Consider the following 27,291-nt stretch of genomic DNA (forward strand, 5'->3'; position numbering starts at 1 on the left):
CCTGAAAAACAGATGCATCATGCTTAAATATGGAACAAAAAGTTCTCCCTAAATTCGTCTATAAATTTTGTGAAATGCCAATCAAAATCCAGTAGAATATTTTGAGAAATTTGACATATGAAATAATTTGCACAGAACTTCTGATTCTAACACACTTGTTTATATCACACCAACTCTTCTGCTGAAAACAGCAAAAAACCTTGATTAAAATATAAATTCATCTATTTGAAGGTGTAAGAGCTATAAAATCATTAAATATTCAAGGTACTAAGAGTCATAGAAATAGGTTTTTTGAGAGGTGAACCCCCAACCTTCAGCTTTATTTTTCTCTTGTAAGCAGTTTTCTGGAGGTAGAGAAGTTAAAGATCACATTCAGAAATCTTACAGGTAAGGGAAACAGAAATTGGAGTTCAGTTCTCAATAAGGAGGCAGGGCTCTTTTAAAGAGGGAGGGCTCAGGTGTTTAACTGGAACATCTGAAAGGGTACACCGTTTGGTATAAGAACAAATGGAGTATGACAAAACCCACTGAAATGTTGTGAAGTAATTAGCCTCCAACTAATAAAAAAAAAAAAAAAAAAGAACAAATGGAAATGGGCAAGCCCTCACAAAACTGAAACTCAGTTCTGATCAAGTCAGTCTCCAGTTGGACTAAAGTAATCTGGACCCTTGTGTAGAAATGAAACATACAGTGGCTCACATTAAAGCTTGATAGGTTTCACAGCAAATGAAGAGAGGATTCGTGAACTGGAAGACAGGTCAAAAGGAAATGCTGAGACTGAAACATGAAAAGGAAAACAAATGTAACAAAGGTTTACAAATTAGTTAGGATTCATATTAGACACAGTAAAAAAATTAACATTCTATATTTATAGTTCCAGAAGAAGATGAAAAAGAGAAAATGGATGCAATAACATTTGAAGAGATAATGGCTGAGAATTTTGGAGCCAACTAAATACATAACTCTGTACATAGATTCAAGAATTCCATTGACTCCATGACAGGATAAATACTGATACATCTAGGCATATAATATATCCAGCCACGTAATACTAAAACTTCTGAAAACCGAAGATGAAGATAAAATTTTAATAATAGTTAGAGGCAAGGGACATGGCAGGCAGTTCTTTGCCACTGGCATCACCAGGGAAGTCATCTAGCCACATATAAAAAAAACCAGTGCCATGTTAGCAGATGAATGTATAAGGAAAATATACATATACTCATTGAGCTCTTTTACTTACAACATTCTGACACCAAATGTGTGGGTTTTCTTTTTCTAATACCAACCAGTTCTCCAACTCTTTGGATACCATCTAGGCACCCAGCAGTTCAATTCAATTCTGATATTATCTCCCTGGAGTTATCATGAGATCCCACAAGACTGCCCCTGCTTTAAATGCCATTTGCAAGTCCCAGGCCAGTCATACTTTTGACCAACCAGCTATAAATTAAGGGTTCCTATAGCTCCTTCCTCAAACACAGTAATTTTCTTGTAAACTCACAGAACTCAGGAAATATCCTTAATATGTATTTTTATTAATATATAAGTTTCAGATGTGCAACATTATAGTTTGACATCTATATATGCTACAAAGTGATGACCTCCCAAAAATCTAGTTACCATCTATCACCATATAGTTGAACCTCTTCACCACTTTTGTCTACTTGCCAACCCCTTTCCTTTTCAGTGACCACTGATCTGTTCTCTTTATAAGTTTGTTTCTCTTTAGTTTTGTTTGTATTTTTAGACTCCATGTATGAATGAAATCATACAGTATTTGTATTTTTCCTTCTGACTTATTTCACTTAGCATAGTACCTTCTAGAGTCATCTGTCTTGTTGCAAGTGGTAAGCTTTCATTCTTTTTATGGCTGAGTACTATTCCAATTTGCATGTGTGTATATATACATACATATGTGTTTGTATATATATATACGTATATATATATACTTACCCCATCTTTACCCATTCGTCCATTGATTGACAGGTTGTTTCCGTAACTTGGATATTGTCAGTAAAGTTGCAGTGAACATAGGGATGCATAGATCTTTTTGATTTAGTGTTTTTATATTCTTTGGCTAAATACCCAGAAGTGGAATAGCTGGATCATGTGGTAGTTCGATTTTTAACCTTCTGAGAAGTTGTCACACTGTTTTCCATAGTGACTGTGCCAATTTACAACCCCACCAACAGTATGTGTGTTCTCTCTTCTCCACATTCTCTCCAGCACTTGCTATTTTTTGTCTGTTTTATGATAGCCATTCTAGTAGGTATGAGGTAATATCTCATTGTGGTTTTGACTTGCATTTCCATAATAATTAGTGATGTTGAACATCTTTTCATGTGTCTGTTGGCCATCTGTATGTCTTCTTTGGAAAAATGTCTATTCAGCTCCTCTGCTTGTTTTTAAATGGGTTGTTTGGATTTTTAGTTGCTGAGTTTTATGAGTTCTTTATATAATTCCAATGTTAACTCCTTATTATATATATATGGTATGCAAATATATTCTCCTACTCAGTAGGTTGACTGTTCACTTTAGAGATGGTTCCCTTTCCCGTGCAGAAACTTTTTAGTTTGATGTGGTCCCATTTCATTATTTTTGCTTTTGTTTCCTTTACCTTTGGAGTCAGATCCCCTAAAACATTGCTAAGGCTGATTTCACTGAGGTTATTGCCTGTGTTTTTTTCTAGGGATTTTATGGTTTCAAGTCTTAACGTTTAATTCTTTAATCTATTTTGAGTTACTTTTTGTGTATAATGTAAGGTAGTGGTGGTCTAATTTTATTATTTTGCACATTGCTATCCAGTTTTCCCAACACTATTTACTGAAGAGATTGTCTTTTCTCCATTGTAAGTTCTTGGCACCTTTATTGTGAATTTATTGCCCATATATGTGTGGGTTTATTTCTGGGATCTCAGTTCTTTTCCATTGATTGCTGTGTCTGTTTTTGTGCCAACACCATACAACTGATGACTGTAGCTTTGTAGTACAGTTTGAAATCAGGAACCATGATACCTCCAGCTTTGTTCTTTTCAAGTTTGTCTTGGGTGTTCCAGATCTTTTGTTGTTCCATGCAAATCTTAGAATCATTCGTTCTAGTCCTGTGAACTAGAATGCCATTGGACCTTGGATAGGGATTGCATTGAATCTGTAGATTGCTTTGGGTAGTATGGATATTTTAACAATACTAATACTTATAATCCATGAGCACGGAAAAGCTTTCTATTTATTAGGGTCTTCTTCACTTTCTTTCATCAGTGTCTTATAGTTTTTAATGTAAGATATTTTACCTCCTTCAGTAAATTTATTCTTAGATATTCTTCTGATGCAGTTGTAAGTGGGATTATTTTCTTAATTTCTCTTTCTGGTAGTTCTCTATTAGTTGTAGAAATGCCATGGATTTCTATATATTTATTTTGTATCTTGTGACTTTGGTTAGTTCCTTTATTATCTTTTTGATGGAGTCTTTAGGGTTTTCTATATTCAATTTGTCTTCTGCAAGTGGTGAGTTTCACTTTTTCCCAATTTTGAGTCCTTTTTCTTGCCTGATAGCTGTGGCTAAGATTTCCAATACCATGCTGAATAGAAATGGTGAGAATGGGCATCCTTATCTTGTTCCTAATAGAAGAAAAGCTTCCAGCTTTTCACTGTTGAGTTGTATGGTGTAGGTTTATCATGTATTTCCTTTACTATGTTAAGGTACATGTCCCTTTGTGCATACTTGTTGAGAGTTTTCATCATCAATTGTTGAATTTTATCAAATGTTTTTCTTGCATTTATTGAGATGACTATGATTTTTATTCTCTGGTTTGTTAATGTGGTGTGTCACATTGTTTGATTTGTGGATATTTAGATATCACTGCATCCCCGGGATAAATTCCACTTGTTTGTGGTGTATGACCCTTTTAATATATTGTTGAATTCAGTTTGCTACTATTTTATTGAAGATTTTTACATTGTGTTAATAATGGATGTTGACCTGTAATTTTCCTTTTTCACTTCCTCCTTTCCTTCCTTCCTTTCTTAGGTGTGAGTGTGTTTGTCTGTGAGTGTGTGCGTGTGCGTGTGTGTTTGTGTGGTGTCCCTTTCTGCTTTTGTATCAGGGTAGTGCAGACTTCATGAAAAGTGTTTGGAAGCCTTCCCTCCTCTTTGGCTTTTTGGAAGAGTTTTAGGAAAACAGGCATTAACTGTTCTCTGAATGTTTGGAACAATCCACCAGTCAAGTATCTAGTTCTGGACTTTTGTTTCTTGAAAATTTTTTGATTACTGATTCAATTTCATTTCATAGCAATTAGTGTAGTCAGGTTTTCTATTTCCTAAATTTTTAATCGCGATAGACTGTATATTTCTGGAAATTTATCTCTTTTCTCTAGGTTGTCCAGTTTGTTGGTGTATGTGCCTAATATTCTCTTATGATCCTTTGTATTTCTGTATAATCAGTTGTAACTTATCTTCTTTCATTTTTGATTTTATTTATTTGAGTACTGTCTCTTTTCCTTAGTTAGTCTACCTAGAGGCTTATTGACTTTTGTTTTTATCTTCTCAAAGAACCAACTCTTAGTTTCATTAATCTCTTCTGTTCTTGTTTTCCCTCAGTTTTATTTATAATTTAATTATTTGAATCACTTATATATTTATTATTTCCTTCTATTTATTATTTCCTTCCTCCTACTAACTTTGAGCTTTGCTCTTTTTTTTCCCCCTAGTTCATTTAGGTAAAATTATATTGTTTACTTGAGATTTTTCTTATGTCTTGAGACAATCCTATATTGCTATGAACTTCCCCCATAGGACTACTTTTGCTTCATCCCATAGACTTTGATACATTTTATTTCTGTTTTCATTTGTCCCTAGGTATTTTTCTATTTATCTATTGATTTCTTCAGTGACCCACTGGCTGTTCAGTAGCATTTTGTTTAATCTACGTTTCTTTTTTCAGTTTGCTTCTTGTAATTGATGTCTAGTTTCATACCATTGTGGTCAAAAAAGATGCTTGCTATGATTTCAATTTTCTTTGGAATTTACTGAGACTTGTTCTGTGGCTTAACATGTGACCTTTGCATGGGAGGGAGAAAGTTACATGTACACGTGAGGAGAATGTGTATTGTGCTGCTTTTGGGTGGCATACTCTTTATATATCTATTACGTTCATATTGAATAATGTGCCATTTAAGACCATTGATATGTTCATCGATGTAAGTGGGGTGTTAAAAATCCCCAACTCTTATTGTATTGCTTTCACTTTTCCCCCTTAGGTCCATAAATATTTGCTTTATGGATTTTTCATTCTCCTATATTGGGTGCATATATGTCTATAAGTGTTATGTCTTTTTGATAGATTGACCCCATTTATCATTATATAGTGCCCTTGTCTTTTATACAGAGCTTCCCAGATGGTGCTAGTGGTAAAGAACCCGCATGTCAATACAGGAGATGTAAGAGACCTGGGTTTGATCCCTGGGTTAGGAAGATCCCCTAGAGGAGGGCATGGCAACCCACTCCAGTATTCTTGCCTGGAGAATCCCATGGGGAGAGGAGCCTGATGGGCTATAGTCCATAGGGTCACAAGGAGTCTTTTATTACAGTCTTTGTTTTAAAGTCTATTTTGTCTTACATAAATATTGCTGCACTATCTTTTTTCATTTCTATTTGAGTAGAATATCTTATATCCCCTCACATAAAGTCTGTTTGTATTCTTACTTATGAATTGAGTCTCTTGTAGACAGCATGGAGATGGGTCTTCTTTTTGCTCATTCAGCAACTGTATGATTTTTGAGTTTTAGTTCATTTGCATTTAAATGAATTATTGATTGGTATTTACTTATTGCCATTTTGTTAGTAGTTTTCTGTGTGTTTTTGTAGCTCCTCTCTGTTCTTTCTTCTCTTTCTCTCTTGCTTGCTGGCTTTCTTTAGTGTTTTATTTATTTATCTCACTTCCTTAGTGTTTTGTTTAATCTTACTTTCTTTTGTGTGTTTACTATAAATTTATGTGTATGTGTGTGTGTGTGTGTATATGTGCGCGCGTGCAGATACTGTGAGGCTCACATATAACATCTTAAGTATATAGTGATCTTTTTTAAGTTGATAGTAACTTTTTTGAAAGCTGTAAATTATTACTCCTCTGTCACCTTTTATATTTTTGATGATACCTTTTCCATCTTTTAATATTATATTTTCCTTAACTAATTATTATATTTTTAGTTTACTTTTGTCTTTTAGCTTTCATACTTTCTTTATAAGTGATTTATCCACTACCATTACTGTATTTTTACCTTTTCCCTTTTGTATGTCTTCTTACTATTAATTAGTATCTTTTCACTTTAGTATTTCTTATATGACTGGTACAGTGGTGATAATCTCCACTCTCATATCATTCTGAATGATAACCTTGATGACTAGAGAATTCTTGACTGGAATTTTATTTTTAGCACTTGAGTAAGTTATGCCACTCTCTCTGGTCTGTAAAATTTCTGCTGAAAATCGGCTTATACCTTCATGAGGTTTCCCTTGTATATAATAGGTGTTTTTTTTCTTTTTGCTTTTAAGATGCTCTCTTTACCCTTAACTTTCACTGTTTTAATTATGATGTGTGTCACTGTGGTTCTCTTTGGGTTATCTTATTTGGAACTCTGTGGGGTTCCTCAACCTGTTCCTCAACCTTCCTCCCCCAGATAGGGAAGTTTCTTCAGGTAGTTTTTCTGGCCCTTTCTTTCTCTCTTCTGTTTCTGGGGCCCCTATAATGTGAATGTTCTTCATCTTGATGTTGTTCCAGAGGTCCCTTATGGTATCTTCCAAATTTTTAATTCTTTTTCCATTTTGCAGCTCAGTTTGGGTGATTTCCATTGCTTTGTTTTTCAGCTCATTGGTTTGTCTTCTAGTTCATCCAGTCTGATTCTGAACCCCTGAAGTCGATTTTTCAGTTCAATTATATCTTGTTTGGTACTTTCTTATATTTTCTATCTCTTTGTTTTGTTTTTGTTTTGACTGTGTGGCTTGCAGGATCTTAGTTCTCCAACCAGGGATGGAACCCAGGCCTTGGCAGTAAAAGCATCAACTCCTAACCACTGGACTGCCAGGGAATTCCTTCTCTTCATTGATGTTCTATGTTCATTCTTTTGTCGAGTTCAGTGAGCATCTTTATGAATATTACTTCTAACTATTGTGTAAGTTGCTCATCTCTATTTCATTAAAGTCTTTTTCTGGAGATTTGTCTTGTTCTTTAGTTTGGAACATATGTTTATGTCTCCTCGGATGCCTGACTCTCTGTGTTTGTCTTCATGCATAGGGTGAACTAGCTACCGATTCCATTCTTGAAAGAGTGATCTTCTGTAGTAGATGGCCTGTGAGACCTGAAGTGCCATCTCCTGGCCATCATTGCTAGGTAGTCAAGGTGTGGCAATTGTATGGGGTGTATACACCTGATGGCTATGGCAGGCTGTGTCTGCTTTGCAGGGAGGGAGGGTATGTTGCGCTTAGCTGGCTTAGCTGCTGCATGGGGTTGGTTGAGTGTGGGATGTTTGCCCAGCCCAGTTGTAGTGAGGCTGCTGTATGAGGTAAATGAGGGTTCAGGGTTTTGAAGTGGGGTAGGTAGAGCATCCCCCTGGTGCTAATAGGCTAGAGGGAGGATGCCAAAAATGGCACCCATCAGCTCTGTCACCAACTAGAATGATATTGTGAAGAATGATATTGCAAGTTAGAGTGATGTTGCAAAGACTGCCAGTGCTTCTGTCCCCAGAGAATGTTCCAGCTGGTTCATGTCTCTCTGGCAGCTACTTTAAGATCAGTATGTGGGTCTCCTTTGCTTATGATCTAGGTGCTTTTCAAATTATTTCCTTTGCACTGGATCTCAGGGTGAGTGGGTCTGTATGTGAGCCTTTTAATAGCAGGTTCTCCCTTCCGTTTAGTTCTGATGTTTTCCTGGATTTAATTCCCATTCATTCACTAAATTAGATGTTTTGAGGGGGTCACCTTTCCTGTGCTGGACCTGAGGGCTGGGGTACCTCATGTGGTGCTCAGTCTCTTCACTCCTTGAGGAAAAGTTTTGTATTTTTGGAATGCCTCCCAGCTGTGGGTAACTGCTCCTGGTGTGGAGTCCCACGTGAAACCATGCCTCTGCCTTTCCTACCTCTCTCCATACATCTCTTTTATCTTTGCTTGTCAAGATGTTGTTCATCTAGTTCTCAGGTCCTTTAGAAAGGAAAGCTGCTCCTTATATAGCTGTAAATATGTTGTGTTAATGGGAGGAGGTGGGTTTACAGTCCTCCTATGCTGCTATCTTTAACCCTTCCTGGAAGTTAACCTGGTGTTACTGGTTTATTGTAAAAGATACAACTCAGAAGCAGCCAAGTGGAAGACACACATAGAGTGATGTATGGAAGGAAGGGCGTGGAGCCTCCATGCCCTCTCTGGGTGCACCCCTGTTGCAGCACCTTGATGTGCTGAGTAACCTGGAAGGTACCCATTCAATTATAAATTTTCATGGAGATTTCATTACTTAGACATTATTAATGAAATTGTAGGCCCCTAACAAGATCTCTGGCCCCTCTCCCCTTCTCTGTAAGTTGGGTGTAGGGCTGAAAATTACAAGCTTCTAATAATGGCTTAGTCTTTTTGGCAACCATCCACCTATACTGAACTACCTAGGGCCACCACTTATCTCATTAACATACAGAAGAATTTTATCACTGCACAAATTCAAAGAGTTTTAGAAACTGTGTGCCAGGGACAAAGATCAAATATTTATTTTTATCATACTATAGCCATTATAACTATATATTTTCTAATTGACAGTTTTTATGTATGTAGAACAAAAAATGGACAAAACTTAAAGGGTAGACCTCTTAATTTCATAATAGGAAATTTTGACACACTGTTTTCATAGCTGACACAAGTAGATGAAAATCAATAAGGAATAAAAGATATGAATAACAATTAACAGACAACTTAATTGATGTAGTACATTATGCTCAGCAGCTGATGAATGCTCATTTCTTATCTAGTGCATATGGAACATTTACCATTTATTAATGTATCGAGATGCAGTAGGTATTTTGGTACATGGACCTTGTATCCTGTGACCATATTTTAAATCCATTTATTTGTTTTAGGAGGTATTCGTTTTAGGTATTATGGCTGCCTGTTAGGTTATCTGCCTTGTGTGCTGCTTAGTCCTTATTTCCTTTTCCTGTCTGCTTTACAGTTACCAACATGAAAATTCAGTCTCTGGAGTATGGGGTAAAGTTTCTACCTTCATGGTGAAAGCCAGCTATGCTTGCTTGTGTTATAGTATTCTTAGATGCACTTAGTTTTGATGCTATACCACTTTCTTTCATTCTAGTTCTGAAATTTGCTTAAAAGGTGATTTTAATAGTTTTTCATGTTTACTATTGGGTTAGCCAAAATGTTCATTCAGTTTTTAAGTAAAAATAAATGACACATTTTTCATTTTCATCAAGGACTTTATTGAACAATGTATTCACTGTTTTGTTCCACTACCTTCTGCCATTTTTTCAGGCAACTTCATGATTCTGTCTTCCAAAACTTTTTATCTTTTTGAGCAAAGAACTGTTCAGGTGCCTTTTATAGTCTTCCAGGGAATTGAAATTTTTTCCATTAAGAGAATTTTGTAAAGACTGAAATAAATGGAAATCTGAAGGTAAAATATCTGGTGAATATAGCAACTGAATGAGAACTTCCCAGCCAAGGTGAAAGAGTTTTTGCCTGTTCATCAAAGAAACAGTGCAGTCTTGGGTTATCCTGATGGAAGATTATGCATTTCCTGTTGCCTAATTCATGGCCCTTTTTGTTGAGCGCTGCTTTCAGCTAGTCTAATTGGGAGCACTACTTGTTGGAATGAGTCCTTTTGTTTTTTGGGGAGGAGCTCCTAGTACAGAAAGTAAGTGAAAGTGAAAGTCGCTCTGTCATGTCCAACTCTTTGGACTCCATGGACTACATAGTTCATGGAATTCTAGAATTCTAGGCTAGAATACTGGAGTGGGTAGTCATTCCCTTCTCTAGGGGATCTTTCCCAGGGAAAGATCCAACCTGGGATCCAACCCAGGTCTCCCACATTGTTGCTGCTAAGTCGCACTTTGCAGGTGATTTCTTTACCAGCTGAGCCACCAGGGAAGCCCAAGAATACTGGAATGGGTAGCCTATCACTTCTCCAGTGGTTCTTCCCAACCCAGGAATCAAATTGGGGTCTCCTGCATTGCAGGTGGGTTCTTTACCAGCTGAACTACCAGGGAAGATCCAAAAACCGTCATTCAGATCCCCCCTCCCAAGTAGATTTGAGGAGGTCATTTGAGGAGGTCAGTGGTTATTCAACACTTCTTTTTTAGTGTGCTTGTGTGCGCAGTTGCTTCAGACTCTGCAACTTTTGGGCTGTAGCCCACTGGACTCCTCTGTTCATGGGGTTCTCTAGGCAGGAATGCTAGAGCATGTTGCCATGCCCTCCCCCAAGGGGATCTTCTGGACCCAGACATCCAAACTGTGTTTCCTGTGTCTCCTACATTAAGGGTGGATTCTTTACCACTGAACCACCTCGGAAGCCCAAGCAAGAATACTGGAGTGGGTAGCCATGCCCTCCTCCAGGGGATCTTCCCAAACCAGGGCTTGAACCCGGGTCTCCTGCATTGCAGGCAGATTCTTTATCGTCTGAGCCACCAGGGAAACCCTTCAAATCCTACCATATAAACATCATCACCTCCTTTGGATGAAGACCAGCCTTTGCTGTGGTTGTTGGTGGTTCATTTCACTTGCCCCATGATCTCTTCCATTCCATGTTATTGTACAGCATCCACTTTTCATCCCCGTCACAATTTGTTTTAAAAATGGAACATTTTTCTTTTTTTTTTTTCCTCTCTTTTCATTGATATGAATCAGCCATAGATGAAAAATGTTCCAAAAATGGAACATTTTTCTTATGTTTTCGTAGAGAATCATATGTGCAAACATGGTCAAGAAGGTTTTCTTTTTTTTACTTGTGTGGAACCCAAACCTTCTTAATATAACCAAGCTCGTGCAAATGATTTTCAATGCTTGATTTGGATATTTTGGGTATATTGGCTATCTTCCACGTGGTATAGTGTTGATTGTTGTCAGTGTCTCGATTGGATCACTGTCCACTTCACCTGGTCTACCCGACCATGGAGCATTGTCTAGCGAGCAGCCTGTGCTCACGCTCAGTTGTGTCCAGCTCTTTGTGACTCCATGGGCTGTAGCCCTCCAGGCTCCACTGTCCATGGAATTTTCCAGGCAAGGATAGTGGAGTAGGTTGCCATTTCCTATTCTACTAGTGAGCAGTCTCCAGCACAAAATTTCGCAAACCACTTTTGACACATTTGGTCAGTCACAGCACCTTCTCTATGCTCTGCACAAAACTTTTTTTGCATTATAGATGAATTTTTTCCTTTCTTGAAATAATAAAGCTAAAATGTTAGGCTAAAAATGTTACTTCTTTCTTCCATCTTCAATCTTAAAATGGCTACGAAAAATTCACCAATTTTGTTAAGTTTTTTTTTAAATGCACACTGATATGACAGCTGTCACAACACAATCTAACCAGAAGTGTTAAAGACAACTAAGCACTGCTAGAGCCATCACTGGAAAAACCGAATGAACGTTTGGCCAACCTGATATGTTTAGAAAACTCATTCAAAGTTTCTAACCTTACATACCACCAAAAACAGAAGTGTATATTTTCCTGTATGAACTTTAGGCTCAACTTGTATACTTAAAGTGTTATTTTCATTGAGATAATATTAAATTTATAGGTTAATTAACGGAGAATTGATGCCCAGTATTCTTTGGGGATTTATATGATTTATAGTATGATTTATAAATTTAAAGAAGAAAGATTGGCTCATTTACTACATATTTTTTCTTCTGTTGCTATTGGGATATTTCTCTACCATTATATTTTCATTTCTTTCTTGAAAAATATGAATGTCATTTTTAAAATGTACATTAGTTCTCTAATATTACTTCTTTCAGTGCAGTTCAGTCACTCAGTTGTGTCCGACTCTTTGCGACCCCATGGACTGCAGAACACCAGGCCTCCCTGTCCATCACCAACTCCTGGAGCTTGCTCAAACTCATGTCCATCGAGTTGGTGATGCCATCCAACCATCTCATCCTCTGTTGTCCCCTTCTCCTTTCACCTTCAATCTTGCCCAGCATCAGGGTCTTTTCCAATGAATCCATTCTTTGCATCAGATGGCCAAAATATTGGAGTTTCAGCTTCAGCATCAGTCCTTCCAATGAATATTCAGGACTGATTTCCTTTAGGATTGACTGGTTTGATCTCTTTGCAGTCCAAGGGACTCTCAAGAATCTTCTCCATCACCACAGATCAAAAGCATCACTTCTTTGGCACTCCGCTTTCTTTATAGTCCAACACTCACATCCATACATGACTACTGGAAAATCCATATCTTTGACTAGACAGACCTTTGTTGGCAAAGTAATATCTCTGCCTTTTAATATGCTGTCTAGGTTGGTCATAGCTTTTCTTCCAAGGAGAAAGCGTCTTTTAATTTCATGGCTGCAGTCACCATCTGCAGTGATTTTGGAGCCCCCAAAAGTAAAGTCTGTCAGTGTTTGCATTATTTCCCCATCTGTTTGCCATGAAGTGATGGGACCAGATGCCATGATCTTAGTTTTCTGAATGTTGGGTTTTAAGCCAGCTTTTTCACTCTCCTCTTTCATTTTCATCAAGAGGCTCTTTGGTTCTTCTTTGCTTTCTGCCATAAGGGTGGTGTCATCTGCGTACCTGAGGTTATGGATGTTTCTCCCTACAGTCTTGATTCCAGCTTGTGCTTCATCCAGCCCAGCATTTCTCACGATGTACTCTGCATATAAGTTAAATAAGCAGGGTGATGATATACAGCCTTGACATACTCCTTTCCCGATTTGGAACCAGTCTGTTGTTCCATGTCCAATTCTAACTGTTGCTTCTTGACTTACATACAGATTTCTCAGGAAAGCTTCTTTTACCAGCTGCCTTACCAAAGTACTTTGTAGTTTTTGGTAGTTTCCTTTTCATTCACTATTTTATTCATGTTAAAGTGTACAATTCTGACTTGTACCAAAAGTGATAAAATTTGGAATGAAGACTGACAGTTTCTTTGTGAGTTCTCTTTAGTCTTTGAGTTTATTGATGTCAAACTTTAACTCCCTATGTCATTGCTTTTAACCTGTGCCTCAATTTTCTTCTTTAATGTAGTTTGGGCTGTGGTTTCTCCATTCTTGTCTCTATCTAATCTCATTTTATCCATCCTAGATTTTAGGGGTTCTTTAAAATATCTGATTAGGTGATGTTCTTATTTTCCGATGTCGTAATTTTATTCCTTTAAACAACTTACAGTTTCTATAATTTCATGAGATTGAGGGTGAGAGAGAAGTCAATATCATTTACCATCTCAAAATACTTTAAATACCAACAAAAAGAAAACATTAACATTAATAAAGGTCAGTATGCATGGCTCTTGTTCTTCAGTAATTGAATATTTCTTGACTGGTCTCCTTAGACTGAGGTTCTTTATATTACTTCAATGTTTCCATCCTTGGAGAATCCCAGTGTTCCATGTTTTGCCTCTACATATCTTACATGAATGTCTGTAGTCCCTGTACTCTAGAATCCTGGTTGTTTTTTATATTTTTTATTTCTGGACTATAAGATACTGTATCTGTGTAAGGAGATGAGGTTCCAATTACTCTCTTCTCTTTGCCTCATTGGGTTTTAATCAATATGTTGGAGCCATATCAGGTTCAGAGTTACCAGGATCCCCTGTTAAAAAAAGATTAAGACATGAACTTGGAGCCAACTTGGGGACTTAACTACCTTCCCCCAAATGTAAACCTTTGTTCCCCACTTTGGATCGCAAAACAGACTCAAAATATGCATATCCAGCTAGCTGCATTGAGGTTTCCAGTCAGCCTTAACAACTCGTTTGCTAGTGGAACAGAGTCGTGTTGAGATATGGACTTCCAGGCTGATTACTTTGAGGCTTAATCCATTTGTTAATTGTGGACAGAAGTGAAGGAGAATTACTGTGGTTTTTCAACACTTGTCTCTTTGCTCAGAGAGGGTAGAACCTTTCTTGCTTTAAAGATAGACTGTTTTTATTCACTCCAAACTTGATCTCTAGGAAGAAAAAGGCAGCAGGAAAAGTTTTACAGAAGCTAGAAATAGAGAAAAGTGAATTTTCCCAGGCTCACCTCTTTCGATACTGTTCCTGCAGATAGTTTAAAAATGACTCTTGCATTATATTTGTGGCCAGTATTAATGGATATTTTGTTTCCAGAAAAAGTGGAGATTATCCTGGCCTAACAAAATATATTTTGTTATTACTATGGCTTCTTTAAAATCATTACATATTTTGAAATCAGTGAAAGAATTGATGGCAGAATGCAATCAATGAAAGAAATGAATGGGAAAATGACATCAGTGGATTAATGAGTTCAGAAAAATGGGAGTGAAGATGTAAGACACTTTTATCTTTTTATTGGGAAAGGTGAGAACCTTGTACAACTCCTTCCTAGCACTTGTATTTTTAAATTTCCTTATTTCTGTGTTTAATATTTGTCTTCACCAATAGACTCTAAGTGAAGGCAAGGACTGAATTTCTTTATTCCTTATACTCAGTGCTTAGCACAGTGCTTTTGGTACATATACACTATGGAATATTACTCAGCCATTAAAAACAATTCATTTGAATCAGTCCTAATGAGATGGATGAAGCTGGAGCCCATTATACAGAGTGAAGTAAGCCAGAAAGATAAAGAACATTACAGCATACTAACACATATATATGGAATTTAGAAAGGTGATAACGATAACCCTATATGCAAAACAGAAAAAGAGACACAGAAATACAGAACAGACTTTTGAACTTTGTGGGAGAATGTGAGGGTGGGATATTTCAAAAGAACAGCATGTATACTATCTATGGTGAAACAGATCACCAGCCCAGGTGGGATGCATGAGACAAGTGCTCCGGCCTGGTGCACTGGGAAGACCCAGAGGAATCGGGTGGAGAGGGAGGTGGGAGGGGGGATCGGGATTGGGAATACATGTAGATCCATGGCTGATTCATATCAATGTATGACAAAACCCACTGGAAAAAAATTAAAAAAAAAAAAAAAAAAAGAAATGAATGGGAAAATGACATCAGTGGATTAATGAGTTCAGAAAAATGGGAGTGAAGATGTAAGACACTTTTATCTTTTTATTGGGAAAGGTGAGAACCTTGTACAACTCCTTCCTAGCACTTGTATTTTTAAATTTCCTTATTTCTGTGTTTAATATTTGTCTTCACCAATAGACTCTAAGTGAAGGCAAGGACTGAATTTCTTTATTCCTTATACTCAGTACTTAGCACAGTGCTTTTGGTACATATACACTATGGAATATTACTCAGCCATTAAAAACAATTCATTTGAATCAGTCCTAATGAGATGGATGAAGCTGGAGCCCATTATACAGAGTGAAGTAAGCCAGAAAGATAAAGAACATTACAGCATACTAACACATATATATGGAATTTAGAAAGATGGTAACGATAACCCTATATGCAAAACAGAAAAAGAGACATAGATGTACAGAACATACTTTTAGACTCTGTGGGAGAAGGCGAGGGTGGGATGTTCTGAGAGAACAGCATTGAAACAAGTATACTATCAAGGGTGAAACAGACCACCAGCCCAGGTTGGATGCATGAGACAAGTGCTCAGGGCTGGTGCACTGGGAAGACCCAGAGGGATGGGATGGAGAGGGAGGCGGGTGGGGGGGATCGGGATGGGGAACACATGTAAATCCATGGCTGGTTCATGTCAATGTATGGCAAAAACCACTACAATATTGTAAAGTAATTAGCCTCCAACTAATAAAAATAAATGGGAAAAGTAAAAAAAAATAAAAATAAAGTTTAACTGTAAAAAAAAAATTTCATCATACCAAGTTATTTTTCTTGCCAACAGACTTTGTAACAGGAATAATATCTTATTTGATTTCTAATAAACCTGGGTATAATAAAAAATATATATAATCATTTTCCTTATTGGAGCTTAAAAACAGAAAAGTGAAGTTTTTTTTTTCTTTCATCCTTGTCTGTTTTGACTAATGAAAAAAATACTTATTAATCATACACTGTAATCTAAACATGTTCCATACCCGTGACTAGGATCACAGTCTAATCTACAAGAGGGAAAGGTACACAGCATTGAGATCGACTGATGTAATTTTCTGGCATTTTTTCCCCCAATTTTATTTCTACTCATACGTAATAAAATTGGGGTAGTTTTGTAAACGTTGATGTCAAACCAGCTCTTCGTACCAAATATTTTAAGTCTTTTCCCCATGTGCTGAAACATTTTCTTTTAAACCTGATGGTTCTAATGGTTCCAAACAGTAATGTTAAGCTAGAATGTATGCTCCATGAGTATAAGGATTTTATTCCCTGTCAGTTCACTGTGACTCCCCAGCACCTAAGAGTACATAGTAGGTGCTCAGAACATAAAAAAATGAATTATTTAAATTCTATTTTTTCTATATTAGAGATAATGCTCTCCAAAGCGTTTTTTAACAAAATGCTTTTTGCTGTATTTCAGCTGATTTCTTAAATAATTGCTTTAGAATAAACTTCCAGAAGAGGACTTTGCTGGTTGAAAGGATATAGACAGCTTACATGATTTCGTGGTTTTCTCTATGAAATAATGCTGTCTGTGGCTCTTTTTTACACTTTAATTTTATAAATTTTATATAATAATTCTAAAAGAATCAAAAGAATTTTTTTTTCTTTTAAGTGCATTTATTTTATTCAGGGAGCAGTTAGTGATCTTGTGCCTGGAATATAAGGGTTTTTGGTGGTGGTGGTCAAAGATGAGGATTGAAAGTTCTCTTGGGCAATGCAGTGAATGATTTGGTATGCTATGGTAAGGAACGTTATTTCATAGGAATGGGACTCCTATCAAATAATCAGAGTAGTGATATAATCAGAATGATAAGAAAGATAATACCGATAGTGTCAATGAAGGATTTGGTAGAGAAGAGACCAGAAGGGAGGGAGATCCTAGATATCTCACTCCCAACAGCCACATTTAATCAATTTTTTAAAATTCTAAGTATTTCTTGAATTTCTTCCTCTCTTCCTTACTTAGGTCCTCAAAATCTTTCACCTCAGCTACTGCTATAACCTCATGTCTTTTCTTGCCTCAGACCCAGTCTCCACAGAGCTATTAAAGTGATGTAGCTGCCACCAACTATGAAGAATTGTTCTCTATTATCTACATTTTAAGGTTCTAGTTGTTTTAGCATGGCATACAAGCTCTTACATTACTTGGACCCTTCAGTTTCATTTCTAGCTATTCCCTGCTAGGAAGAAACCCTTTCCTAAGAAAGACAACTGCTTATTATCCCTGATTATCTTCACCCCTTTCCCCCTCACAGACATCCCATGTGCCTTGCTCATGCTGTCCCCATTCCCCAAAATATTCCCTCTCTTTAATCAGATCCTCTTGGTCCCCCTTTTCTGGGGTTCACTGTGTAAGACTCATATGTCAGTCACCTCTTTCAGAAAACTTTAACATATATATTCACAAATTACATAGATCCCTCCCTTCCCCATTTTGGGTTAGGAATCTCTTTTCTTTGCTTTTTATAAGACCTTGTTTTTACCTTTCTTTTCATGTTGTACTGTAATTATCTGTTTAGTGTTGTTTCCCATACTGGACTATGAGATTTTTGAGAGCAAGGGCTCTTTTATTTATCTTCATATTCTCAGCAGTTAGCATAATGTTTGACATAGAGTAAGGTGGTCAAAAAGGAACCTATTATCATTTTTTCAGATGAAATGAGGGCTTGAACTTGGCCAGTGGACGTGGGCAAGAAGGGTGGATAGGATAGACAGAATGTAAAGAAATCACTTTATATGTCACTGATAAATTAAACTTAGAAATCGTGGATGATTGAGGTATGCAGTCTGAGTAAATGGGTTTAATGTGCAGGGTTTTGACTTGTTAAATTTGAGATATATGCTGAACATTTCAGAGAGATGACTAGTAGGCTACTGGAAGTATGGGTCTACCTATTAGGAGATAAGAATTTAGGAGTCATCAGCATATAGATATTAATAGGATCATATATAGGTCAGGGAAGAGAGGATATATAAAAAAGGTGGAGTAGGGATCCTTGGAGAAAATCATTTAATAGGATATGAAAAAAAGAATAAGTAGGAAAATACATTGATCGTCTGCGATGTCCAGTAATGAAGAGAGGTTGAAACAGATGAGAGTTGAGGACAATATATTTTATTTGGAATTTGGAAGGACATTATTAATCTTTGAGAGAGTAATTTCAGTCCAATAGAGGGAAATAGCAACTAGATTGAAATAGGTGATTACAAGAGGCTGAGAAACTGATGATGGAGTGGAAAAAGCAGGCATAAATGTTCTTTAGAAATGTGCTTTATGGAGAAATAATACCTTGTGGAAAGGGATGCGATATTACTTTCTTGAGAGGAAGATAGGATGGCAATAAAGTTTTTGTTTTGTATTTGGTTTTGAATAGGAGATGGTCATGGAGACGCTGGTGTTCAGGTGCCATAAGAAAGAAAGCTTGAAGTTCAGAAACAAATCTTTAATGGAACAAGGGAAAGAAAGGAGAGAGTCTGGCATTAAGATTTCAGATGATACTGTTATCCTTGCAAGTGGTAGGGACACTTCTTCCTTGGGCTCAAAAGGAAAAGAAGTAAGGAGAAGTAGAAATATAGAAATATTTAAAGGTGATATGAGGAAATGTGAAGGATCTATTTTCTATGAAGTATACTACAGGGTAGGGTTTGGATAGTTCAGAGTTAGGATAGATGGTGATGGCAGGGTGACATAGGTTATTTTAGAAGCTTGGTAAAGGACAAAGGGTTAATGATGGGGCTGCAAATAGATTTAGGACTCAATTGGGATGCAACTAAGGAACAAATAAAGCAATAATACAAATATTTAAATAACTGTATATGTGTTGTTATATATTTTTTCCATAAAAAGGATTGAAGGAAAGGACAGGGTACTGAAGAATTGCTTAAAGTTACTCATGAGGATTAAGTGAGGCATATAGGTAAGGACAATGATATCTGCTCTATAGTCCTAATGCTTGGAAGAATTGAAGAATGGATGCAGAGCCTGGGGAGTGGGCTATAGCAGACAGTAGTCTGGCTGTCAGTGAACTGGGAATCAAGTCCTGCTTGGTCATAGGCCAGTGATCTGGAGTCAATTCAGAGTATTTAATGCATGACTGATAATATTTGAGATTTTGTATGAAAAGATACCTTTCTCTGTCTCTCTCTCACTCCCTCTCTCTCTGTTTATTCTTCCTCTCTCTATATATATCAATTAAAATATATAAAATAAAAGCAAGCAATACGTTGTAGATAATTTACTCTCTTTTAAGACACAATGAATTTTGTATAGAAAAGTAATATTGACTAGTTTATGAGCTCTTACTGCTTAGCTATTCATTCCTGATTAAAGTATCTTTGATGGCCCTAAATACCCTTGTAGTATTTATCAACTAATAAATTTCAAAATTCAAAGACTGCCCCAAAGAGGTAATTTTTTTCCTCTAAAGTATTTTGTCTTCTATCAGGAATTTGTCAGTAGATATTATATAGACCCAGTGGATAGGTTCACCTCTGGCACAGATGTCTGATAGGAACAGCACCTCTCTCAGTTATGCTTTTTCTTAAAAAAATAAAACTATGAAAATAAAAGCATAATTTATATAACTCCTACAAGAAATGCATAAATTATGGGAAATAATAAAGGAGCAAGATATAGTTGAAAATCAACAGCTCTACGAGTTAAGAACCTTCTCTCTACGACTCAATTGTTGTCAGTGACTGCTTAACTTAACGCTGGGTTTTCCTTTTTGCTTTCAGGAAAACCTTTAACTTACGCCCTGGGTGTTGCCTGTCCACAGTTTCCTGGTGGCTCACCGCTTCTGCCTGCTCCAGCCTTGCTCCGGCAGCTTCAAGGCTTCTGGGCTTCAGAGCTTGTTGTGAAAGCTTGCTGCTTTGGCCTGCTACCCCTGCTTCAGGTGTCAAAAGCTTTTAATTAGCTTGCTTCCTCTAATTACCATAAGTAGGCCCTTATGTGTCTGCATAACCTAGTCCTAGAGTTTGAAAGGAGAATTATTTTTAGCCATTCATTCTTCCTTAGAAACTCTTCCCTGGCTCTGTGGGGATCCAAGGGAGAGTAAAAGAAGTTTGAAGTTATGTTGCATGATTTACCTTTGATAGCCTCTGTATGTACAGGGCTAGTCTTCAGTCCGTAGGAGTACACTGGCATGGGCATACTGTATTTTTATAGCTAATGTCTGCTCTAATTGGTCAATGCCCAGGCTATACCAATTTCTAAATATTTTGACTTATCACTAGTAGATATATAAATTGCATCTCCATAGAGGGGATATCTCTAGCCAGTTTAGTTAACTCTTTGTAGTGTTTTTGGTTTGTTAAAGTGTCTTAATTTTTTTATTAAGTATTTTGAATACAAGCTGATCACTAACAGAACAGTTTATAAAAAACAAATATTTCCATACACATTAACCACGATCACCATTAACATGGCAGCAGGAATCAAGACTACAGGCGAGACGAGTGGGAAGATCTCTGTAAAGACCTACAGAGCCATCTAGTACTCATAGCAGTAAATGACACCAGCTTTGTCATCACTTAGTGAGGGCTGTAGAAACTACTGATAGTTACACTTACTGGTGTAAGAACTGATTATGGCAGTGTATGCATTGTGCCTCGCCCAGTGCCAGGCACAGAGTAGGCTTTCTATAATTGAGTTGTTTTTAATATTTTATTATTGATAATAATAAATGATGGTAGACATTATACAGTAGAGAAAGGAGACAATGACATGAAACAGTAATACTGAACAGTAACCACAGGCAAAAGATAGTGAAAGCTAAGTTGTGAAGTTGAGAGTTTAAAAGCCATACATCTGATGAAGAGAGCAGCGTGAGCTGGAATAATCTGGTACACACTTAATAAACTTTAATATAGAGAATTGTATCTCTTTTATCATAATGCCTTGTCTTTATTTTAGTTTCAGTCTCAGTTTAGTAGTGTACTTGAAGTTTGAGCATATAGATGGTTTTCAATAGTCTAAGTATATATGCTCATATAGACTACAAATCCCTTGTTATTTATTCAGTAAATATTTATTGTGTACCTACTGATTCCCAAGCACTGGCACATACTAGTGAACAAATGAGAAAAAAATAATTTCTGCCCTCTTAGAGGTTATGTTCTAGTGAGTGAAGCACACAGTAAGCAAAATACGTAAATAGAACATATAATTTGTTAAATAATAAGAGCTAAGGGAAAAGGGAAGCAAGGAAATGGGATAGAAAGTGTGAAGGGCAGAATGGCATTTTAGTGAGGGAGTGAGAGAGCAAGCCATCTAGCTATGGTGGAGTGTGGGGAGGGGGAAGACGGTTTGAACTTAAGTGCACAGACACTAAGTTGACTTTGAACAAGGTGATCTGTATGTTTTGAGCAGAGTGAGCTGGGAGGAGAGTAGTATGAGATCTGGGAGACTGGAAGACCAGGGTGTGCTGGAACCCATAATACTTCTAAGTTATAGTTAGAACTCTGAATTTTACATGGAGAGAGGAAACTTAAAGTTTTGGAGCCGAGTGTCACGATGTGAGCTAGTTTAAACAGAATCACTGTGGCTGCTGTTTTGAGAATAGATCTTGGAGGATAAGAGCAGAAGAAAGAGAGGACAGTTAGAGAGAGTAGGAGTAAGAAGTAATAGAGGACAGTCCAGGCAAGACTGGCGGATAGGAATGGGACGGACCAGAGGAGGTGTGGTGAATTCTAGATATGTTGAATGTAGACTAGATCTGTGGAACTGCATGGCAACTGCTTCTTAATTATTGAAATTCTGTTTAGTATATTATGATCATTCTTAGTTATATGCTGTATCTATAAGTGATAATTCAGAACTCATTCATTTATACTTGTAACATACTGATTTTTTTGTAGCGTTCAGTGTTTTTCTGATACCGTAGTGCTTTTAATAAGACATCTCTGTATTTGGTGCTTTTAAAAATACATCTTTGTTCTGCATTGAATTTATAATCTTTCAGTTCATACTAAATGTACTTTACATTTTGATCAAATTAGATAAGAAAGGACATTTTAACATACTACCCTTTTGTATATCAGTTAGCCGTGGTTCTTGAAAGTCTAGAACCTAGAGTTTCAGGACAATCCCTTCTTCTTCAAGTTTACAGAAATGAACGTGAAAATGATCTGTAGTGTTAAAGGAGAAAAGCATGATCAATTTTATCACTTCATCAACTTCATTATTCTTGTCTCATTATGTCATCAATTTGATAATTCAAGAATAGTTTCTGAATTGACTTCTAAAAAATTGAAATGTAGTTGATTTACAATGTTGTGTTGGTTTCTGATGTACAGCAAAGTGATACACACACACATATTTTTTCATATTCTTTTCCATTATGGTTTATGACTGGATATTAAATGTAGTTCCCTGTGCAAACAACAGGACTTTGTTGTTTATCTATTTTGTATGTAGTACGTTGTATCTGCTAATCCAAACTCCTAATTTGCCCCTCCCTCACCCTATTTCCCCTTTGGGAACCATAATTTTGTTTTCTGTGTGAACTGACCTATTTAATTTCACCACATCCCACTTCATTCCAGAGAAGTTTTTAGGCAGCTCATGAAACTGTTGTAAGACAGTGCTGAGAATGTTTTTCACCTTGCAGCAGCTTGTCATTCCTGATTAACCCATAGATGTGAAGTGTGGGTCTCATTTTGGCCCTTATCAGCCACAAAATAATATCTCAACAATTAGTGGTCATTTCATGTTCAGGATGAATTATGGTATTCTATACTAGCCCCTCCATGTTTCAAATTTTGTATATCCTATATAGAAAATACAGAAAGGAGGATAGAAATCATATCCCTAGAAATAACTGATTTTTAAGAGTCTGATGCTTGTCTTTCTCAGACTACATATAGAAATGTATAGGTATATATTTTATGTGTATATATAGACAATTTTATTTTAGTTTGTAAACTTTAAAAAAATTCTTTTAAACAGTATATTGTGACCTTTCTCCTATTAATTAGTAGTCTTTAACAACATATTCAAGAATTTAAAATATTTTCTATTGTTTGTGATATATTCAGTCAGTTTTACCTTTCAAAATGTATTTATTTTCAATATTTCACTATTGGAAATTACACATAAATATTGTAGCTTTGTTTTTATTTGTATGAATGTTCCTTTGAGGAGATTTCTAACTATATTTCTATGTATATGTATGTGTCATGGGTAAAAATTTATAAAGTTGAGTGTTGAAGAGACCAAAGCTTCTTATTTCCTAGTTAAAGAAATTGAAGAAATTAGGAAGTATAGGGTCTACCGCGTCTTAGTGATAGAGCGAAGAACAGTTAGGAGACTGGGCTATAATGTGCCTAGTGTGGTACCTGACATGTAATAATAGCTAGTGGTTACTGAACACTTGTGCTGTGCCCTTAGTTGCTCAGTCGTGTCTGACTCTTTGCCATCCCATGGACTGTCCCGCCACGCTCCTCTGTCCATGGGGATTCTCCAGGCAAGAATACTGGAGTGGGTTGCCATGTCCTCCTCCAGTGGATCTTCCCAACCCGGGGATCAAACCCAGGTCTCCTGCATTATAGGTGGATTCTTTACTGTCTGAGCAACCAGGGAAGCCCAGGAGTACTGGAGGGGATAGCCTATCCCTTCTCCAGGGGATCTTCCCAACCCAGGAATCGAACTGGGGTCTCCTGCATTACAGGCAGATTCTTTACCAGCTGAGGTACCAAGGAAGCCCCACTGAACACTTACCAAGTGCCAGACCCTGTTGTATGCACTTCATACTTGTGTATAACCTGGATCTGGTTGCAGAGACTGTGCTATCTCCACTACCCTGAACAGTGTCTGAGTGCTCAATAAATGCTTGCTTATTTCTACTGCACATCTCTATAATCCAGAGGTGGTTTTGATTCCAGTAGTTTTTGGATTTTAGAAAGATAATTTAGTACATATACTCCGTATTGCACTCTTAATGGGGTTTTGAGCAGAACCTCATAAGCAAATGCGTATGAGGTGTTTCTGCAATGAAGCACATTTATTTTTACACTAAGTGAGATTTTAAAAAAACAAACTCCCCTCAAACTGTGATTAGCCTGATGTCAGTGTATGTTGCCAAATGAATTGTCAAAACCCTTTATCTTGCAGAACTGCAGGTAAAGGATTGTGGACCTGCGTAAAACTCTTAGAGTACTTGGCGTTTAATACACACTCAATATGTGTTCATGGATTACTACTACACTACTGGGTATCCTCAGGTACTTCTCTACTCATATGCATAGAAAATTGGTGAATCATACAGTGCTGGGAGGAGTTCTTATCACTCCATATGACCTGAGGAGGGCAAATCTAAGTGTTGGAGTCTTTCAGCATTTCTTCTCTAAATCAGAAGAGGAGAAGGCTTAAGTGATAGCCTTCGTTATCTCTTCCCTGTCCTCAATGTAGGCATGTCTAGCTGTGTGCTCCTATCCTTCCATCCATTTGTGCAGTATATGGTTTGAGTCTACACAGTAGTGTAACTTGTGTTTTCAGTCTGTCAGAGATCTTAGTGAAAAAAAAAATATTTTAAGTTTTGCTGTGCTCTTTATTACAGTACTCCCCTCCTCCTTTTTGGTGATAAGAACATTTAAGATCTACTTTCTTGGCAATTTCCAAGAATATAATACAGTACTGTTAACTATAGTCAACATACTGTACATTAGATCTCCAGAAGTTATCATATAACTGAAAAACTTATACCCTTTGATCATCATCTCCCCATTTCCCTCAACCCCCAGCCACTGGCACCACCATTCTAGAATTAGAATTCTAGAAATAGATTTCTCTGTTTATATGAGTTTACCTTTTTAGATTTTTCCATATAAGTGAGATCACACAGTTTTTTTCTTTCTGTTACTGGCTTATTTCACTTAGCATAACGCCCTCAGCAAATAGATGGGGAAACAGTGGCTGACTTTATTTTTCTGGGCTCCAAAATCACTGCAGATGGTGATTGCAGCCATGAAATTAAAAAACACTTACTCCTTGGAAGGAAAGTTATGACGAACCTAGACGGCATATTAAAAAACAGAGACATTACTTTGTCATCAAAGGTCCATCTAGTCAAGGCTATGGTTTTTCCAGTGGTCGTGTATGGATGTGAGAGTTGGACCATAAGGAAAGCTGAGCACAGAAGAATTGATGCTTTTGAACTGTGGTGTTGGCAAAGACTCTTGAGAGTCCCTTGGACTGCAAGGAGATCCAACCAGTCCATCCTAAAGGAAATCAGCCCTGGGTGTTCATTGGAAGGGCTGATGTTGGAGCTGAAACTCCCAATACTTTGTCCACCTGATGCAAAGAGCTGACTCATTTGAAAAGACCCTGATGCTGGGAAAGATTGAGGCCAGGAGGAGAAGGGGATGAGGATGAGATGGTTGGATGGCATCACCAACTCAATGGACATGGGTTTGGGTGGACTCTGTGAGTTGGTGATGGACAGGGAGGCCTGGCATGCTGCAGTTCTTGGGGTCGCAAAGAGTTGGACACAACTGAGTGACTGAACTGAACCGAACTGAACTGAATGCTCTCCAGGTTTATCCATGTTGTCACAAAAGACAGACTTCCTTCTTTTTAATGGCTGAATAATATTCTATTTCTTTATCCATTCATCTGTCAGTGGACATTTAGGTTGTTTCTATATCTTGTACAACCCCTTTTCTTTAGATGTGAACCTATTAAGAGATCCATAACTGATGCAGAAATGATAGATCCATAACTAATTCATCATTCTTCAGATATGACCAGATATGACTAAAGACTAAAGTGATTGCACTTGAAATTGAGATAGTTCTTCTTCCTTCCCACCATTTTATTAATAATTGATGAAAAACTATAATCACAGTCATTAGTATAACCATTTATGATAGTTCAGTCGCTCAGTCATGTCCGACTCCTTGCGACCCCATGGACTGCAGCACGCCAGGCCTTCCTGTCCATCACCAACTCCCAGAGTTTACTCAAACTCATGTCCATTGTTTATGACATTTACCAAGGTATATTCTAGTTCAGATAACATTATAGTATTATATACTGATTTCCATTATACATGGTCATATAACTGTTATTGCACTCTGATCCAAAAATAAATTTATTAAATGACCCTGATATGTACATTTACTATTAGGGTTTTAAAAAGTTTAGCACTTGAGTTTAAACCTCAAATTTAAAAAATTCTCTATTCTTGTAAATATCCCTTTAAACTGTTTGAAGATATGCTGTACATAGTTTATTTTCTGTTTCTTCATATTAGAGCAGTATTTGTTTTCCCTTTCCAGCCTCCAACAGCTGGTAACAGCGTTTATCTTCTCTTCTATAGTTCATCATCTGCTGTGTAGCATCCTCAGTGAACTGCAAAGGCCCTTTGAGATTATCTAGTCAAACTGAGGGAGAGAAGTAGAAACAGAAATGTCATCACTTTATTGAGAGTAGGAAAAAAAGGGGGGATTACTTATTTATATTTGACAGTTTTTTGATCCAGAACTAAAATGCAAAATACAGAAATATCTGTTCTTTTTTTTGTTGGGAAGGAATGTGGGAAGTGTACGATTTGTAGAGATATCAGCCTTAATTGATCTTTAGGGGTGTGTGTGTGTTGTCAGGGGGGGTTTGGTTTAGTGTGCAAGACTATGTGGCATGAAAAATAATATCATTTTCAGTTTATGTCATACTGTTTGATCCCCTGAAATGTATTTGTTTTGGCAGCTGGCTTTACCTGTAACATCGTGTTGGAATTTGGCATGCAGTGTTTAATGTTGTTTAGTCGCTAAGTGGTGTCTGACTCTTTGTGACCCCATAGACTGTAATCCGCCATGCTTCTCTAGCTATGGGATTTCCCAGGCAAGAATACTGGAGTGGGTTGCCATTTCCTTCTCCATGGGATCTTCCCAACCCAGGGATTGAACCCATGTCTCCTGCTTGGCAGGAGGATTCTTTACCACTGAGCCACCTGGGAAGCTCACAGTGTTTACTAAGCTTTAGTTATTTCATATGGTATATTTTGGTCAATTTTTTAGATAGTAGATACTGAGTTTAATTTCCAGGGATGAAAACTTGAAAAGGAGAATATAATATATAATCACCAACTGATACCGTG

At 37.1% G+C, this 27,291-nt stretch overlaps 1 protein-coding gene across 9 annotated transcripts in view; it reads left to right on the forward strand.

The window, feature by feature from the left end:
- Nucleotides 1–27,291, forward strand: part of CDC42BPA (CDC42 binding protein kinase alpha) — a 295,068-nt gene that overhangs the window by 73,792 nt on the left and 193,985 nt on the right. The window contains exon 2 of one of the 9 annotated variants that reach the window (XM_043484943.1): nt 19,934–20,091. The exons of the other annotated variants lie outside the window; for them this stretch is intronic. The gene's annotated coding sequence lies outside the window, so the exon portion shown is untranslated. The remainder of the gene's footprint in view (nt 1–19,933; nt 20,092–27,291) is intronic. 9 annotated transcript variants of the gene reach the window in all.

This window comes from Cervus canadensis, chromosome 13 (genome assembly GCF_019320065.1).
Source record: "Cervus canadensis isolate Bull #8, Minnesota chromosome 13, ASM1932006v1, whole genome shotgun sequence".
Taxonomy (NCBI): Eukaryota; Metazoa; Chordata; class Mammalia; order Artiodactyla; family Cervidae; genus Cervus; species Cervus canadensis.